We start from the raw sequence: 18588 nt of genomic DNA, 5'->3' as shown, positions 1-18588 counted from the left end.
GCAGCTCAACATAAAATGAGGACTTTTGAGTTCAAACTTTTAAGGAATTCACGTTTGCATCAATTTTTAAATGATTTTATAACTAATGAACTTGGATTTCTTTTGGCATGGCATAAAATCCATTTGTACAGTTTTTAATTAAGAATGCAGCCTTTGCAATTAAAATCAAGGGTAGGGACTTCATCTGATGTCCTGTGAGAACCCCAGTCGAAAAAATTATGATAATGCTGTGTGTCCTAAAAGCCTTCTCTGAGTGTCGAAAACACGCGGTGTGGAATTACCCTGGCTGCATAATGAGTGCTTATTTAAAAAGTTGATAATTAGAAACATTTAGTTTTGATGTGTTAAGGGTCTTGTTTACCACTAATCTCCCTGGTATTTGCTGTGGGCTTGAAAACCAGACTGAGGATCATCTAAACCTGAGCTCAGAAAGGATAGACTGGGTCAGACTCCCAATTCATAATGCAAATACTGCAGTTTTCACATAGGCAGGGGAATTCCTAATGTGGATTTTAATATTTAAAATTACCAGTGCCATTATCGAAAATATTAAGATGCTTTCATGTCGAACTGATTAAAATTACATTTGGAATAATGAATGCCATGTAACGTACAAATACCCACCCACTTCTACTTTTTAAAAAAGTATAGATAAATGCAATGGAAAATCTTCCAAGATATTTTGTGGGGACACTCGGAGCTTGGGGGCAGAAACCCAGGGCCAGGGGATCCAATGAGGTGGCCCATTCTAAGCCTTATGATTCACGGCTTGCCAAGAAGAATGCTCAAAGAGAAACTGAATTCCTCTGGAATTCAGGATTCATTTTCTTCCGAATCTTTGGAAGATCGAATATGCCCACTAAATAGGTCTTTATTTCTGGCAGGAGGATATTGCTCATGCTAACTTTGAGTGCTGTTCATTTCTTTACGCATTCAGGGCACTTCTCCGAAGGTCCTGTGTGGGTGGCTCCCTTGACAAAGCTGCATTCGGTCCTTATCAAAATCATCTTGGTTCCATCCTCCCGGAATGTAGGTCATGTACAAAGCAGTGCTTCTGCCATTTGCACTCAGAACACAGATGCACCAGCCTCCCCAGGTAACCCTCACAGGGAAGAAGTTTAACTGAGACACAAGACTGAGCAAGGAGTCCCATTGGGTGTGCAGGCTGCTCTCAAGAGCCGACCTTGACTGTCAGAAGAAACAGCTCAGCAGCCTGCCCTTGCTCCCCATCCTCAAAGCACTGGGGGGACCCTGCCGGCTCCTCCCCCTTGGCTCCTCCCTTGCCCATCCCCAGGGCACTCAGAGCAGCAGAATGGACTGTGCTCCTGGGAGGAGGTCTAGGTTAGCTGCACGTGACCCCACTATCCTGGACACTGCTGCCTCCACTGTCTCCCCCACCACACCCCCATCTGCCTCTGTTTTGTCACCAGAATGACCCTTTTTATTTAGTACTAATTCTTTTCTTTTTTTTTTAAGAAAAGTTTTCGTTTCCCAGAACAATGACTGAAAAGTACAGAGAATTCCTACACACTCCCTCAGCCTGGCCCCACCCTCATCAGTTTCCCCGTTAGAAGCATCTTGAGTTCAGGTGGTGCGTTCATTTCAGCTGATGAACCAATATTGACACAATACTGTTAACTGAAGTCCCTGGGTTATGTCTGGCGTCCCACATGGTGCTGCACATAATATGGTTCTGAACAAATGCATGATGGCATGCATCATGTAAAACAGCTTTTCTGCCCTAAAAGCCTTCTGTGCTCTACCCATCCATCCCTCCTCCACCCTTCCAATGGGCATGGGACCATGTCATACCCCTGTTTAAAATGATTAAATTAAAAGAATTCCTGGCACCCCTCCCCCTTCCAGGCACAATCCCAGTATACGCCCCATCCCTCCCTCACCCGGGAGAGTTACTTAATAAAGCCTGAAAGCCTTTGCTGAAGGCATTAAAAACCTTCATGGTCTGCCTGGTCCCTGCCCACCCACTTCCTTATATCCAATGAAATGTCATAGATAAGAGCATGAGCTTTGCCCTGCACACACCTGAGCTGGGACCCACCTCCTCCATTTGCCAGTTGCTTGACCTAAAAAGGATTGAATACCATCAGCATTATCAAAGATCAGTCACACAATGGGAAAATACTTTCAACAAAGACAGCAATGTATCCTAATCATATGAACAGTTTATACATGTTTCTTTCGTTCACTTCACTGGTGTTTACTAAGTGCTTATGAATGTGCCAGTGTCAAGATGCTAATATCCCGGGTGGCCCAGGAGTACCTGCAATGCAAGAGATGCAACACACTTGAGTTCGATCCCTGGGTTGGGAAGATCCCCTTGAGGAAGGCCTGGCAATCATTCTAGTATTCTTGCCTGGAGAATCTCATGGACAGAGGAGCCTGGTGGTCTATAGTCCATGGGGATGAAAAGAGTCAGACACAACTGAGCTACTGATCACACACACACATCGTATTCTTATGTCTCAGAAAGTCTATTCCCCCATTCACACACAGGAATAAAAGAAAAACCATATGGATTTAAGCGCTTACAGAGAGAGAGGAATGCCATCTTCTAGTTTGCTTATCAGCACTGATGCTTATTGTTAAAATATTTGCTGATCTGGTATGCAAGATAGTGGTTTGTTTAAAGTATTTACATTTTATAATTATTGATTATTCTTATTGTTGCTTTATTTTTATTTTTTGGCCATGCCACGAAGCACATAGAATCTTACCTCTCTGACCAAGGATCCAACCCAGGGTCCCAAGTGTCAGTCACTCAGTTGTGTCCGACTCTTTGCAACTCCATGGACTGTATATTTGGGGAGGCTATCTTTTATTAGGTCAAGAATGTTTTGTTATATTTCTTGTTAGTTAATAGTTGTTTACTCACCATGAGTTTTATTCAGTGCCTTTCTGAATCTATTGTAAATTATACTAAACTATATTTTTCTGTTAATTTGTTAGTGTGCTATAGACATTTACAGATGTAACAGTTTTTGTGTTCCTAGAAAAAGTCTCCATGGCTGTATGAAGCTGGGATTGTCTGTTCTTGAAGGTTTGAAAAAATTCAACTTTAAGGCCACCCACGTGCCTTTGAAACGATCTGAAAGTGTTCGTCGCTCAGCTGTGTCCATCTCTTTGCAACTGCCTGGACTGTAGCCCGCCAGGAATTCTCCAGCCAAGAATACTGTAGTGGGTTAGCCATTCCCTTCTCCAGGGGCTCTTCCTGACCCAGGATTCGAACCCAGGTCTCCTGCATTGCAGGCACACCCCTAACCATCCAAGCCACCAGGGAAATCTGAAACTGTCTGAGATAGGGTCTTTTGGGGCATTCAACTTTTTACCAGCAATTCAATTTGTTTAGTGACTAGGTTTATTCACATTTTCTGCATTTTATTAATAAATGTATTTTATTAATGTACTGGTAAATGTTTTCTAGAAAGTTGTATATTTCATCCAACTTTTCAAATGTATTGATGCTAAGTTATTCAGAATAGTTTGTCTATAGTTAAGCCTCCTTTTCATCATTCCTGGTATCTTCATTTTTTCTTTCTTTTTTCTCTTGTTCATTTTGGTTGGAGCTATTTTGCTGTTGTTTTTTGTATGCTCTTTTCTATTTAATTAGACTTTCTAAAGACCCATCTTTTGATCTCTGTGTTCATTTTAGTTCACTTTCGCTCTTGATATTACTATTCCTTTCACCTATTTTCTTTTTATTTATTTCAATATTTCTTGCTCTTAATAAATGTTTCAGGCTATAAATTCACCTCCGAGAACCGCTTTAGATGCTCCCATGAGCATTCGTGTGCACTGGTGGCAGAGTCCCTCATCCCACGCATTCCATAATTTTCATTGGTGTGGTGTAAATTCCTCTTTAAACTGTGATTTGTTCAGTAAATCTGTTATGTTTCCAAAATTTATTTTTATTTTTTTCTAATTACATTCAAATATCTTCTTTATTGATTACTCTTGTTATCATAATGTAAGGTCTCTCTTTTTACCTTCAGTTTTTATGCTTTCTATACTAATATCACTAAAACAATTTTCTTTCAGTTAATACTTCCTTGCATATGTTCTTCAGGCCCTTTACTGAAAATATTTGTGATTCATTCTGTTTTAGTTGTATCTCTTATAAAATGCACTTTATACATACATATAGATATATGTAAAGTTAGTCTATTATTTTGTTGCTATAATAAACACACTTGTAAATACGACTACCTTGCTTCCTGGACCATCTTTATCAACACTTATCTTTGCATATTTTCTCTTTCCATTTCTCGGAGGAATTTTTAAATTTAAAAAATTTTTTGCTGGTTTGAAAGTTATGGACTGTATTTCTCTTTCAGTTTTGATTAAAAATTGCACACATATACATGTTAGAGTTATTCCATGACTCCTGAACTCCTGAACTAGGTCCTCAGCACGTTTTAAGGACCCAGTGACTAACTTCCTGCCTCTCTCCCACATTCCTCATCAACACTGTCTAAGGTTGGTTCCCCGTACAAAACACACACAATTACAATTTCCCATTGTCAATAACTAATTAAGTTTACTGAGGTATTTTATCAATATTTCTTGCACCCAGCCCCTCCCTCTGGACTTGCTGTATTCTTGCTGAAGTAAGACTTCTACCAGCTCTTTCACTGAAAGTCTTTGAGTAGCAAATTTATAGTCTTTGCTTACCTGAAAATATATCTGCCTTCATTTTTGCAAAAAGGTTTAGCTGGGTGTAGAGTTCTGGGTTGACACATTTTCTTTCTCAGAACTTTGGAGATCACCCTCCATTATACTCAGGCTTGTTTTCTTGACTTGTCCCTCTGTTCAGTACTTTTGCAAGATTTCCACCTGGCTCCTTTTCTTTCACAGCTCCTTAGTCTTGTCTGAAGTTTTCCTTTTTGTTTCCTAATTCCGTGTCTTCTAAAACTAGACTTTTAAAAAACATACTGAGAATTTTAAGCATATTTAAAGTTCTTTTCCCTGTAAGACTGTTGTTCTAATTTCACGTGGGGCAAATACATCTCCCCACTAATGACTGTGTTGTCTGCTTCCCTCAGCATAAGGTTTCTGAAAACGTTTCTTGGAATTTTGTGTTCGTGGGTCTCGAGAGAGGAAGGAATTCTGACCTCACACTGCCTCCTGCCCAGTCTCAGAGCCTGCCTGCTGTCACCATTTGCGCCCCTGGTCAGATGTGACATGAGATCCAGGTCACTGTGGCCAGCAGAGTCTGGCTCAGTTCTGGGCACAAGGCTGGTCCTTCCTTTCTCAGGCCTGAGCTTCAGAGGGGGTGCAGCCATGGACATCACTGCCAGCAGCAGCTTTGGCTCTGCCTCCCTTCAGGAGTGGGGACCCCTTTCGCACTCCAGGTCTGGGCAGGAGCCTCTGTGGAGCACGGTTAGCAGCGACCTCCCGCAGCTGCTGCTCTGCCTGCAGAGGCATTGGCAGCCTGAGTGCATTTCACCACCTGCCTTCCTGCTCCCTGGGCCCTAGGAGGTGTGGCCCTGGTTTCTTGTGTGCCTGTGTCTTTTATAATTATTCTTCCTGTCGCTGTTGTTCAGTTGCTAAGTCGTGTCCCACTCTGTGACCCCATGGACCGCAGCACACCAGGCTGTCCTCCACTGTCTCCTGGAGTTTGCTCAAATTCATGTCCATTGAGTTGATATTGCCATCCAACCATCTCATCCTCTGTCATCCCCTTCTCCTTCTGCCTTCAATCTTTCCCAGCATCAGGGTCCTTTTTTTTTTCTCCCTTGTACTTTGTCATTATTATGTCTTTGGAAGGATGTAGAGGAGGGTCTCAAGCTGACCTTGTGCCGTTGTCGTGCAAAGAACCAATTTTAATGACTACAAATATTCTGTTAGATTTCAGTCCTTATTTATTTCACCATTACTCTGATTTCATTTAATAACTTTTTAAATAATAAATTTAATAACTTTTAAATAGTAAATATTGATTACATTTTATTTAATGCTTTGTCCATAGCCTAGAATAAATTTCTTAGGAGAGAAAAATAGCATGCCAAAAGGTATAAGCATTTTAAAAGCTACTTTGGTAAGTGAAATTTATTTTTCAAAAAGATACCAGGTGTGGGTGTGCATGGAGGTGTGTGTGTGTGTGTGTGTGTGTAAGTGCGTGTATATGCTTTCCAGGCTGAGAAAACTTCTGATGAGAAGGTGAGAAGCAGGAAAAGGTGACCCTGGGAACTCTTACATGGCTGGCTATGCATGAGGAAACATGCATGGCCTGAAATATCATATTTGTTCTTTTCTGCCTGAATTCTTCACTTAGTATGACAATCTCCAGGTCCAACCATGTTGCTACAAATAGTATTATTTCATTCTTTTTTATGGTTGAGTAACAGTCCATTGTAAATATGTACCACATCTTCTTTATCCATCGACAAAGTTTTTGCTAAAGTCACTGATAGCCTCTGGGTCCCTAAGTACATGCACACTTTTCCAGTCTGTCATTGACTTCCCAGCAGAATCTAATTCAGGGACACTTTCTCTCTACCCTGTTCTTGGAACACCAAGTACATCCTGCCAGGCATTCCCTCCTGCTTTCCAAGAGTTCCTGAAAGTTCAGGAACTTCTCTCTTCCCCTTCACAACACTCCATGGCATCTCTGGTCCAGGGCTTTACAAGGCACAGATGTTCCAGCCCAGGTTATTTATCGACTAAATAGTTAAGGACAGAGATTGTGGGAAAGCAGCCAGATGTACACACAGGGTCACCATGTGGGACTCTGCAGCCAGACTGAGGACTGTGACCTTCACATGTAGAAGAGTGGGTACCATTTAAAATAGCAGCATGACATGTCATCTGTTGTATTTTTCACCCTAAAACTGGGAGGTCTAGTGGAGTCAGGGCTGAAAAGAAGAAGGGGTGATGCAGGAAGATGATGTAGGAGACATTCAGCCCTGAAGATGACAGGTGACAATGGCAGCCAGGCGACCGGTGGGGGGTGGTGGGAAGCAAAAAGGGAGCACAGAGACCTTCGGAGACCCAACTTCCCAGGACTCGTTTGCTTGAATGAATTCAGTGGCGGGGAGGGAGGAGATGGATTTCTGGTATGTCTGGTGTGTCACAGGGAGGAAGACATCACAGGGGTTTTGGTGGAAGATGATGAGTTCTATGTGGGACATCTGCATTTTGAGAGTTAGAGGAAATTCTGAGTAGCATTTGATTCCATGGGTCTGAAATTCAGAAAAAAGATCCTGGGCTGTGACTTCTGTGCCTTGTAAAGCCCTGGCTCTGAGATGCCATGGAGTGTTGTGAAGGGAGAGAGACAGAAGCCTTGGGGTTGAGCCTGCAGGAATTCTTGGGAAGTGGGAGAGGTGACCTGGCAAGGAGGCACTTGGTCTCCCAGGAACAGGGTAGAGAGAAAGCTCTCCCAAATTAGATTCCACTCAGACGTCAATGACAGGCTGGATAAGTGTGCATGTACTTATGGACCCAGAAGCCATCAGTGACTTTAGCAAATCTTTCTTGATGGATAAAGAAGATGTATATTTACAATGGAATATTATTCAACTAGAAAAAAGAATGAAGTCATGCCATCTGCAGCAATATGGATGGACCTGGAGATTGTCACACTAAGTGAAGAAAATCAGACAGAAAAAGACAAATGTCATATGATATTGCTTAGATTCAGGATCTTTAAAAAAGATACAAATGAACCTATTTACAAAACAGACTCACTGACTTAGAGAATGAATTTATGATTACCAGGAGGGAAGGGTTGGGGGAGAGGGATACATTGGGAGTTTGGGATGGACATTACACATAAAGGGTGCTGCAGTCATGTCCGACTCTGTGCGACCCCATAGACGGCAGCCCACCAGGCTCCCCCGTCCCTGGGATTCTCCAGGCAAGAACACTGGAGTGGGTTGCCATTTCCTTCTCCAATGCATGAAAGTGAAAAGTGAAAGGGAAGTCGCTCAGTGGTGTCAGACTCTTAAGAGACCCCATGGACTGCAGCCCACCAGGCTCCTCCGTCCATGGGATTTTCCAGGCAAGAGTACCGGAGTGCGGTGTCATTGCCTTCTCCGGACATTACACACTGCTATATTTAAAATAGATAACCAAAATAAAATGGAGCATATATGCTCCATTTTTAGACAAAAACAGAAAAAGGTAAATAGTCTATTTACATAAAAAATAAAATGTAAAAAGCTCCAAAAAAAAAAAAAAATAGACAACCAGTAAGGACCTACTGTAAAAAAACAAAACAAAAAAACACTTTGGAAGAGTGGAAACCAGATAAAAGTGGATGGGACAGAGGATGATGAAACAGTGGAGAAAGGGAATAAAGATAAAACTCAAAAACCCTGTTTGCAGAAGGCACAGCAAGAGCTCAGAGAAAACCAAGGCCCCCAGCCTGGGGCATGCGACTCCTAAACTGAGCCCCCCCCCACACCCCACAGCTGCAGCCCAAGCGAACCCGGGAAGGGAGGAAGGGACTGGGAGCGTGTGTGGCTGGGGCGATGAGGGACTCCTAGGTGTAGTACAATCCGAGGTCCAGCCAGGGGAACACTTATACATTCTAAGCCATCATGCTTGCTGACACAGGTGATAATGACGCTGACACCACTGAGTTTGTTCCTCGTTAGTCAGACGAGAGAATGGCGTGAGTTATCACAGCTCTTATCCTTGGAGAGCCTGGCAGCCCTCTTGGAGGTGGATCACGGTCCAGCGAGAAGGAGTTGTTTGAGATGCAGCAGCACCAGCTGGCACGGGGCAGCTTGAGCCACTCCAGCAGGGTGGCAGCTGGAGGGCAGCACCAGGCGTCCCTTTGTGCCGCGTGATGGAAGCTCTGGACGCAGATACAAAGGAATGCAAATTAGCAGCAGAGGAAAAGTGACTTCATTGCCCATCAGTGTCCGGGAGCCGGGACCAGGTCTCCATCCCCTTGAGGCTCCTGCTCAGGGCTACTCGCCCCCACCCTCCCACCCCGACCCCGGGATCCTCCAGCCTAGGGAATGGGCGGCCAAGAAATATATGCAAACTGTAAATCAAAAGCATAAAACATATGAATGAAGAGAAAATGCTCTTTGGCTGTAAGAAGAGACATCTGTTGGGCTCCATAGAATTAAAAACTGGAACCAAGTTGGAGAGAAGGATGGTTGGGGCCCTTTGGGAAAATGCCCCTGGCTTCTCAGGTTAACCCCCAGAAGCCTCGGGAAGAAATTTACAGGATCACCTGAGACTGGGGGAAGTAAAACCCTCTGCCTGGCAGAGGTGATGGGGTTTGAGAGTGTCCACGCTGCAGCCCAGGAATGAGCAAGGGATAGTCTGCTTTCTTAGAAAGAGAAGCCTGTCTTTTCTACTCAATTATTCTGTCTCCTTGATTGGATTTTTCATGGTCCCTTTCTCCTAGTGCTTTCGGGAGAAACAGACCTTAGGTGTGTTGAAATCGGCTCTGGACCATACCTCCTCTTGTCTGATTGATTCAGAATCAAGGCCACACTCCAGGGTGCAGGCATGACCCTTAGACACATGATTTATTTTTTTAGAGGAAGAAACTGCTAGAAGACTAGCTGATTTGCAAATAACCTCCCAGCCCATCTGTGAAGGAGCCTCAGCCCACACTCAGGTCCCAGACCTGAGAAACCAGAACCTCAGAGACCAGCCCTCAAGGAGAATGTTCTCAGTCCATGCAGGGTGAGTCTCCTTGTAAGGAGAGGTCCCCCCAACCTCTGAAGGAAGCAGACTCTTTTACACTTAAAGCTGATTTTGGAGAGTCAAAAATCGAGTTGTTGTTCAGTCACTATTCTATCCGACTCTTGGTGATCCCATGGACCACAGCATGACAGGCTCCTCTGTCCTCCACTATCTCCTGGGGTTTGCTCAGCTTCATGTCCGTGGAGTTGGTGATGCCATCCAACCATCTCATCCTCTGTTGTCCCCTTCTCCTCTTACCCTCAGTCTTTCTCAGTATCAGGGTCTTTTCCAATGAGTTGGCTTATTGCATCAAGTGGCCAAAGTACTAGAGCTTCAGCTTCAGCATCAGTCCTTCCAATGAACATTCAGGATTAATTTCCTTTAGGAATGACTGGTTTGATCTCCTTGCAGTCCAAGAGACTCTCGAGACTCTTCTCCAGCACCACGATTTGAAAGCATCAAATTCAAAAGCCTAGACTTTGTTCTTACTGGGTTTTAAGGCAATTCTGTGAAAGAGCTTTTGCTCGGTTGAAATAACTATGGTGTTCTCGTAAAAACAAACACAAGTGTGCAGATGGGTTTCATCTCCTTCTCTCTAGGAGTTTTGGAGGAAAATATCTCCTTGTGGAAAGGAAGCTATAAGAGGATGGCCTCCATCCCCTGCCTCCTCTCTTCCATCAACCATCCCAGATCTATTTGCTTGTGAGTCAGAAGTCAGCATTTCTGGTGCATTTCTGACTTTTCATTTTGTCATATCAGGGTGACTGTGGAGGGCAGAACATAAATACATGGACAAAGAAATGTATAAAACATAAATATATGAAGTATACACACATCAATGTTTCACGCATGAAATTTACATTGTTTTCATAATTATAATTTTAGCGTATGTGAAATTTGAGACTGACAATATTTTGAATATCTTTCAGCATCACGATGTATTCTTTGTATTTCATCTGTGCCTTCATATCATTCGACGCCCAAGAAGACTTTCTCCCACGCCCAGATTTTGGATCCCTCATACTCCTGCCTTCATCCTGTTGGGAGCTGACCTTTCTCCTTGGCTACAACAAGGGTCAGTTGCTCAAGTCTCAGAAATCTCTCCTGCCCCAGGTCCAGGCCCTGCCCTCTGGTCCTCAGGCAGATGGCTCGAGTCGGGGGTCCTGTGGATGCCCCACTCCATGTCCCAAACTGAACGTGTGCTTCCCAAGCTGCATCCGTGCTTCCCCCACCGCTGTCCACCTGGTCGCCCAAATCAGGAACTTGGGAGACAGAATAGCCTCAATTTTTTCCTCTCCACTCCCTGGATATTATTAGCCACGCATATCCATAGGGGTGGTATTCCACAGATAGGTAGTCTATCCAGAGCTGGCCACCCCATCCTCCTTGGTCACTCTTCCCCGTGGTTGATGGAACAGCTATGTACCCATCCTCCAGGTAATGTCTAAGAGGCATCCTTGAGCTCCGTCCTTCTCCACAGGCCAGCAACTCCCTGATCTATTGATATAAAATCTTCTTGAACCAGAACTGTGCTAATTACACCTTCAGAGTTCTCTCTGCACCCAGACTTTCTCTTTATGTTCAACCTCCACACTGCTGCCAGGGACCCAGCTAATATAAAGTTCTTTGAAACCTTCGAGTGACACCTTATCACCCACAAGGAAACTCAACCAGCTCCTTAGTAGTATCCATTATCTTCCCCAAATCCTCTGCTTCTCCATCCTTGTCTCCTGCTACACGCTGCCTTCAATGATATCGGCCGCTCTATGTGCTTTGAACAAACCATGCCACCTTTGCAGGCTCTTAGGCTGGATGTATCTTTAATACATGCCCAGCCAGCTGGTGAGCTCCTAGCCATCACTTACCACACCTACAATGCCACCCTGCTGCCCACCTCTCCTCTCTGTGCCCTGCATGTTCCTGGGCACATCTCAGCCATTGCACCTGCTGTGTGGAATCACACCTCGGCTCCTTCATACCCCTGTCTTCCTACAGGGCACTTTAGGAAGTGAGCACTTTAGGGCACTGTCTTCATTGTTTTCCTATCTCATGGCCCCAATCAGTGCTTGGTTTAAAGTAAACATCAGTAAATACTCACCAAATGAATGAATAAATGAATACAGAGTGTTTTCCAGGCATGGCTCAAGCCAGATGCCTTACCGTCATGAGCAACAAACCCACACTGAGCTGGTCTCTGCTGGCATTTTCGGCTCATCTCCCGTGACCCTCCCAAATCTACCCTTGTTGCCAGCAGCTGAACGGCCCTTCCCTCCTATATTTTCCCCCTCAGTAACCTCATCCCCAGCCTTGGCTTGGATTTCCACCTATTCTTGGATGAGTCTCAAAGGTACATCTCTAGCCAGACTTCTCCTCCGAGCTCCACATCTGTTTAGCCAGCTGCCAGCGTGGGGCTCTCACTGGTACCTACAAGTCAATGTGCCTCACCCCTGAACTGTCCTCCTCCAGGCTCCTTCCTCAGTAAATGGTGCCACCATCTGTTCCTGGGAACAAGGAGAAACAGGAGTCATTCTGAGCTCCTTCCTCTAAACCCCTCCTCGCTCATCTCCGATCCATCACCAACTGCAAGAATTTGCCTCTCGTTTATTCCTCCAACAGATATTGATCAGATACCAGTGATGTGCTGGGCTCTCTTTGGGGCCTTGGGAATTCAATGTGGGAACAAGACAAGCAAGACCCTGATCTCCTGGAGTTGACATGAGGGAGAAAACTGTCAATAAATAAGTACACAACCCAGTGGTAATAAATACTATCAATATAGTGGCTATGACAGTGATGGAGGGGAAAGGGTAGACTGGGAAGAGGTATTCATTGTCCACGCAACATCCACTTTCCTCTTATACAAAATCTGATTGCATTTGAGGCAACAGCATGCCTAGCTTAAAAAAAAAAAAAGCAGCAAAATAAAAGATAACTTTATATCCAGCCTCCTCACCATGAGGATGGTCATATGATATGTCTGGTCAGAGACCTAAGAGTCAGTGAGTCAGGGGTGTCTGAGAAATGTCTGCTTTCCAGATGGAGGTGGTGTCCCATTCATTCTGTGACTTCCATCTTCCTTCCTGGAATGGGAACAAGTTTAAATTGGGGCAGCCTCAGCTGAAGAAAGAGGTGACCCAGACACGTGCCTTGTGAGGTTCTGGAGCTACTGCTCCAGGCGTGGGCTGGTGGTCTCCAGCGGTCTTGCTTTGTGGAGGCAAACACCCATCCCCATCTGGCTGAGCCTCTGTAAAGAGTCTGTGTTATCTGGGGTCTAGTGTGATCTCAGGACGACAGGACGAGCATGAAACGCATCCCCCTGTCTCTTTGCCCACAGCACCGTAACCAAGGACCGGGGCCCTCCTGCCTGATGAAGCAGTGTCCGTGCTGGCGTCCTGCGATGCCGCCCCCGTATCACAGGCAGAAGGAGGCTCCACGTGCGCGGTGGCCTCACAGGCGCTTGGCAGAGCTGTCGGCACGACCCAGACTTCCTCACCTGCGCTCTGAGCCCTCCTGCCTCATCCGACTCCATGATCTGCTCCCAGCCTCCCTGCCTCTTCCCAGCTCTCATCCTTGCCTTGCTGCCTAATCTGGCTTCCTCTTGCCTCTCAGCTAAGGCAAGCCCATTTAAGAAACAGTAGAGACTGTCTCATGCATGATGATCCCAGAACCTTGCTTGACTCCCGGCACCCAGGATATTCGTGGTACAAAAGCAGGAACAAGTGAGTGGATGAAGGCTTTGGCTCTTCTCTTGAGGCTTCCCCTGTTATCTGTCATTTCTTTCTCCTCCTGGGCACCTACAACTAAACTTTTAAGACTTAAGAGAATCAGTCAATGGTATTTTGACATTAAGATAATGTCAGCATATGATCAGGGCAGGTTGTGACAGAGGAAGCCCTTGAAAACCATTCACCACCAATACTGTCTTTGCTTTGAGTCCATTCTGTCTGGAAAGAATTAGGTCTTTCAGCTTTTGTGTTTCTACAATTTCTGACCCATACATATATTTGTGGAACAAACATTCACCAAGAGATATTTACAGAAACACACTGTCCCTCCATCTACTGGTTTGGGAATCTAAAGGATGAAATCATACTTCATTGACTTGGTCCCCCATCAGTATTTCCAGCACATCAAACATGTTTTAAAATCATGGGACGCGACAAATTTTATCAAAAAGAAGACTGTAGCTTGGAAATGCCGTGTCCTCCCACAGTTAGGGAAAGCAAGGAGCCGCCTCAAGCTGGGAAGCACCCATCAAGGTCAGCCATCGTCTCTGACCTTGATGCCCCAACATTCCAGTTCCCCTGGAGAGGTGTATTTTTCAGAAGCATAATAACTAATGCCTGGAAGTTCTAGTTTTTCACTGAAAAATTTCTATTTTCCTCATACCTCCCTGGAAGATAATGAATGTTGTCATCTCTCAGTGACTTCCACCCTTTCTCATTATAGAAAGAATAAAATCACTGATTTATCTGAAAACATACTCCCCACCCCCCCGCCATGGTATCAATTCTCCAATTAGTCACCATCCTTTGCAAATAGTCCTGGCATGGCGGTGTGAGTATGACAGGGATGGCTGTGACATCCAAGGAGCCCACGGCGTCCCTCGTCTCCGTCTCCCTGGCGAGGGCGTCCTCCCTCCACAGGAGCGCGCGCAGCAGCCCCGCGGGCGGCGGGGCGGCGAGCCCGGGCCCTGGTGGAGCAGGTGGAACAGCCGCCCTCGGGCAGCGGGCGCCATCCTGCGCGCACGCGGCCCGGCCGCCGCGGCCAGTTTGCGCGGCTCACTCCTGCTTCCCAATGAGTTCTGACTAAACGCCATCAACCATATGACAGGGTCTAACAAATATCAGCACTCTGCCAGGTTCAATAAACACCTTCTTCAGGGTAATGGGCCTTAATGAGGACACCAGCCATCAGTTAGGTTGGGAACACACTATAATTACGACTGGGCAAAGACGCCTGGAAAGAGAGACCTGCGCGCGTGAGCGTTGGAGCCAGCTGCGGGAGGGGAGCTCATAAAAAATCACCTTCGCTCTCAACTTTGTGCTGGTGGGAGGGAAAAGAAAAAACACAACACAAGTTTTAGAAGTTATTTCCCAAACGATGCCAACAATTTATTGACGGATCTACGGGTTAAATAGTCACTCATGTAATCCCTGCCAAGTTTCATGTATCTATAATTAAGTCAATGAGGGCCTCGGAAACTTGCTTGATGGAGCACTTGGCTAAATTGGATCTATTACATGGAGCGAAGAACACCTTCCATCAAAATAATCCTTTAGGGTCTGCCATGGATGTCATGGACGTTTCCATCATAGCAGCTGAGACAGCCTTTGCCCCCAAGGAGCTCAATATATTATGGCTGTGTTTGTGGATAGCTCATCTCCCCAGTTATGAGGCCGCCAGTATTAGACACCACCGTCAAGGTGCAGAGAAAGCATCTGTCAGAGCTTGGAGGAGGGCAAGGTCGCTTTTGGATGGGAGGGGCAGGAGCTGTTCCCAAGAGGAGGTTATGATTCATTTCATTTATTCATTTAAGGCTAATTTGTTGAGTGCACCGCCTGTTCCTGGTAGCCCTGGAGATTCAGAGGTGAGTGAGACAGGGCCCTGTCCAACAATGACAAAAGTGGACTGCGGGAGAATTAATAGACGGCTCCTGGAGGACGCGGGCATTCTGACAGGTGAGAGGGGGCAGGGGAAGAGCATCCTAGACTGACACAGGCCGAGTGACGGGAAGAACAGTTCAGGAGGTTGTCAGTCCTGAAAACAAAAACAGAAGGGCATTTTTATTGAGCACCTACTGTGTGCCACATCCTGCTTCAAACTTGACAGATTTTGACCTGCTTGAGCTCACAGTCACCCTCTCAGGGAGGAACTCTTCTCAGGCACAAAGAGAAGCATATGGGACTTAATTCACCCAATTTCTCATAGCTACTGAGGAGTGAAAGTCATGTCCGACTCTTTGCAACCCCATGGACTGTAGCCCGCCAGGCTCCTCTGTCCATGGGATTCTCCAGGCAAGAATATTGCAGAAGGTTGCCGTTCCCTTCTCCAGGGGAATCTTCTTGACCTAGGGATGAAACCCACATCTCCTGCATTACAGGCAGACTGTTTACAGTCTGAGCCACCATGGAAGCCCCACTAAGGAGAAGGGGTTAAAATTCATTTTTTGGTCATTCTTTTGCCTTCACATGTCTCCTGGAATACAGAGTATATAGAAGGAACAAGAGCTACGAACCAAGAAGGAAGGCTGGGTGGTGGAGGGTTTGAATGCTGGTGAGGAAATTATTCTTTGCAATTCTGAACTAAAGTCCAATCAGATGAGTGACATGTGGGCTAGAAAGATTAATCCGGCAAAAAGTAGCAACAATCGTTTTGGGGAGGGGCATTGGGAATAAAATGGGGTTCGGGGGGCAGGGATGGTTGAGATAATGGGTGGGGAGGGTTGACAGGGGTCCCAGACTGCAGTTGGCTGGGAAACGGGATGTGGGGTCGTGGACATGGGAACACGTGGAGGACCACTCAGAGGACATTACATCTAGAATCGTGCTCTTATCCACAGTTGAGTCAAGAAAGGCCCCTCAGGTCAGGGGTGAAATGGCCCCCCAGGGAGGAGCACCCTCCTCCCTCACTTGACTTCAAGCAGGCTGTTTGTTTTTTCTATTGTGAGCTTTGACAGGCAACTTAAAAGGAAAATGAGGAAATAAAATCTGTGCCTTTCACAATCGACAGGATCAAACCCATTTGAGGAGGGGAGGGTTGGAAGCTTATGCCATTGTTGCGCTTCTCCAGTTACAAAGCCAACACAGCAGTGGGAGCGCCCAGGGCTCTGCAAGCTTTCCATCCAAGAGGATCTTTACAAATCTTAACACAAGCTGGGCAGAGAGTGTCCCTCTGACGCTAGATGTGGGTCTATGGAAGCTTCAGGTGGGGCTGCCCCTAGCTGAGAGGCAGGACCAGGCATCCTTGGGAACCTCTTTGCAGAACTACAATTCTCCAGCATAATCCACCCTGGTCTGCTCCTGACCCTGCACGGTAAAGCATCAGGCTGGCTCCGCTGGACTCCTGGCAGGCGCCTGGGCCTCCTTCCAACACGGTGGACATTCAGGAGACGGGAATTGATTTTAGTATCATTCAAAGCTGGGTGTAGTTAGGAAAATAAGCCTGCTGCACCAAAAAAAAAAAAAAAAAAAAAGAAAAAAGAAAGAAAGAAAAGAAAAAATACCACACAACCGATTCCAAATGACAACAGAAACCACAGAGCTGTCCTTCTTGGGATGTCAAGTGAAAGGGACAGTGTCCGATACAGAATCCTCTCATAGGTTAGGCTGCCCCACCTCAGCCTGAAGAACTAATCTTCATTTGGACATAGGCCACCATGCAATACTTTGTGAAGATATATGTACAATAGTTCAATCTCTGTATTTTTTTTAACACAGACTTTGAAGTCCAGAGTCAGTATTAACTGTGTGCTGTGCTTAGTCTCTCAGTCGTGTCTGACTCTTTGCAACCCCATGGACCGTAGCCCACCAGGCTCCCCTGTCCATGGAGATTCTCCAGGCAAGAATACTGGAGTGGGTTGCCATGCCCTCCTCCAGGGGATCTTCTCAACCCAGGTATTGAACCCTGGTCTCCCACATTGCAGGCAGATTCTTTGTAGCCCAATATTAACTAAAGAGTTTCCCAAAAGAAAACAAGAACATCAGTTATCAGTCAGCATGGCCTTTACAACTTGGGTGACTACATAATACAGGAAAGGGCACAGGGCAGGTCCCTTTGTGACAATTTTCCGTGCCAGGCCTCAATGGCCATTTAGTTAAAGGTGATGAAGGGATATGTCCCTTTCCAGCCACAAGCTAATTTGAAGTTGAAATCAGCGTATTTCCTGGGAATGTGTGTCAGGATTACTGAAAAGAAGAATGTCATCTTTTAAGAGAATATTAGCATCGTGCACACCAGAAATTGCTTCTTGCTAGAATATTCCCACGGATCTTATCAATGACACTGTAATATCTTAAACATATCAATTTTTTAAATGAGCTTTTTCTTATTGAAGGCATATCCATTGTTAACTTTTTCTTTTACTTGGGGACTCTGAAAATGATTTTCATTACCTTAACACAGGGAAATTAATTTTCTTTTCATTCTTCTACAGGAAGAATTTTCCTATTGGGTAAACCTGGCTATTTCTCTTAATTATTTTTGACGTCACCCTGATTATTATTATTTTTCACTACATTAAAGAGCAAAACACATTTATGCAAAAAAAAAAAAAAGGAATTACATTAATGTAAACAGAAATGGTCATGCATTTTTGTGCTTCTAGCTGTTAGAGAAATCAGACTGAGAAGGAAAATGTTGAAGTAATTTTAGAAAAAAAAATGGTTTAATTATCAAGTTTCTAAAAAAGATGATGATGTGCTCAGTACGGTACCTAAAGGACGAAGATTGATTTCTTTCTGAAGCAGATATCCAGAACTAAACATCAGGAGCAATTAAAAAATGCTGGTCTTTTGTAAATTACTCCCTGAAGAAATCTTGGAAATCTTTCATTTTAGTCATTTCGGTCCAGTGAACCATAAAGCCATTATGAAGGAACAAAAATACTAGAGAGAAAATTGAAATACAACAGTAATTAACAATATGAATATATCAAAATAAAAATGAATTGGAAAGATAATGGTCACCACATATGCAATAGAAAATGAAACCATTAGAATCTTTAAAATCAAATCTGAAAATAAAAGATACTCCAGGCAAACACAGATCAAATCAGGCGCTGTTTTCCAAGATTGAAACTGCAAGATTGTAGCATCTCTCAAAATGCACGATGAAGGTGTCTTCAAAGATTTGCTCGTCTTATTTTTTGAAATGATTTCTAGTTTTTCTAAAGTACATTAAAGAGCATGAGGTACATTTTCT

Source organism: Bubalus kerabau, chromosome 22 (assembly GCF_029407905.1).
Source record: "Bubalus kerabau isolate K-KA32 ecotype Philippines breed swamp buffalo chromosome 22, PCC_UOA_SB_1v2, whole genome shotgun sequence".
In the NCBI taxonomy this organism is placed as follows: domain Eukaryota; kingdom Metazoa; phylum Chordata; class Mammalia; order Artiodactyla; family Bovidae; genus Bubalus; species Bubalus kerabau.
The sequence above is the reverse complement of the archived record's forward strand: the minus strand, read 5'-3'. Positions refer to the sequence as shown.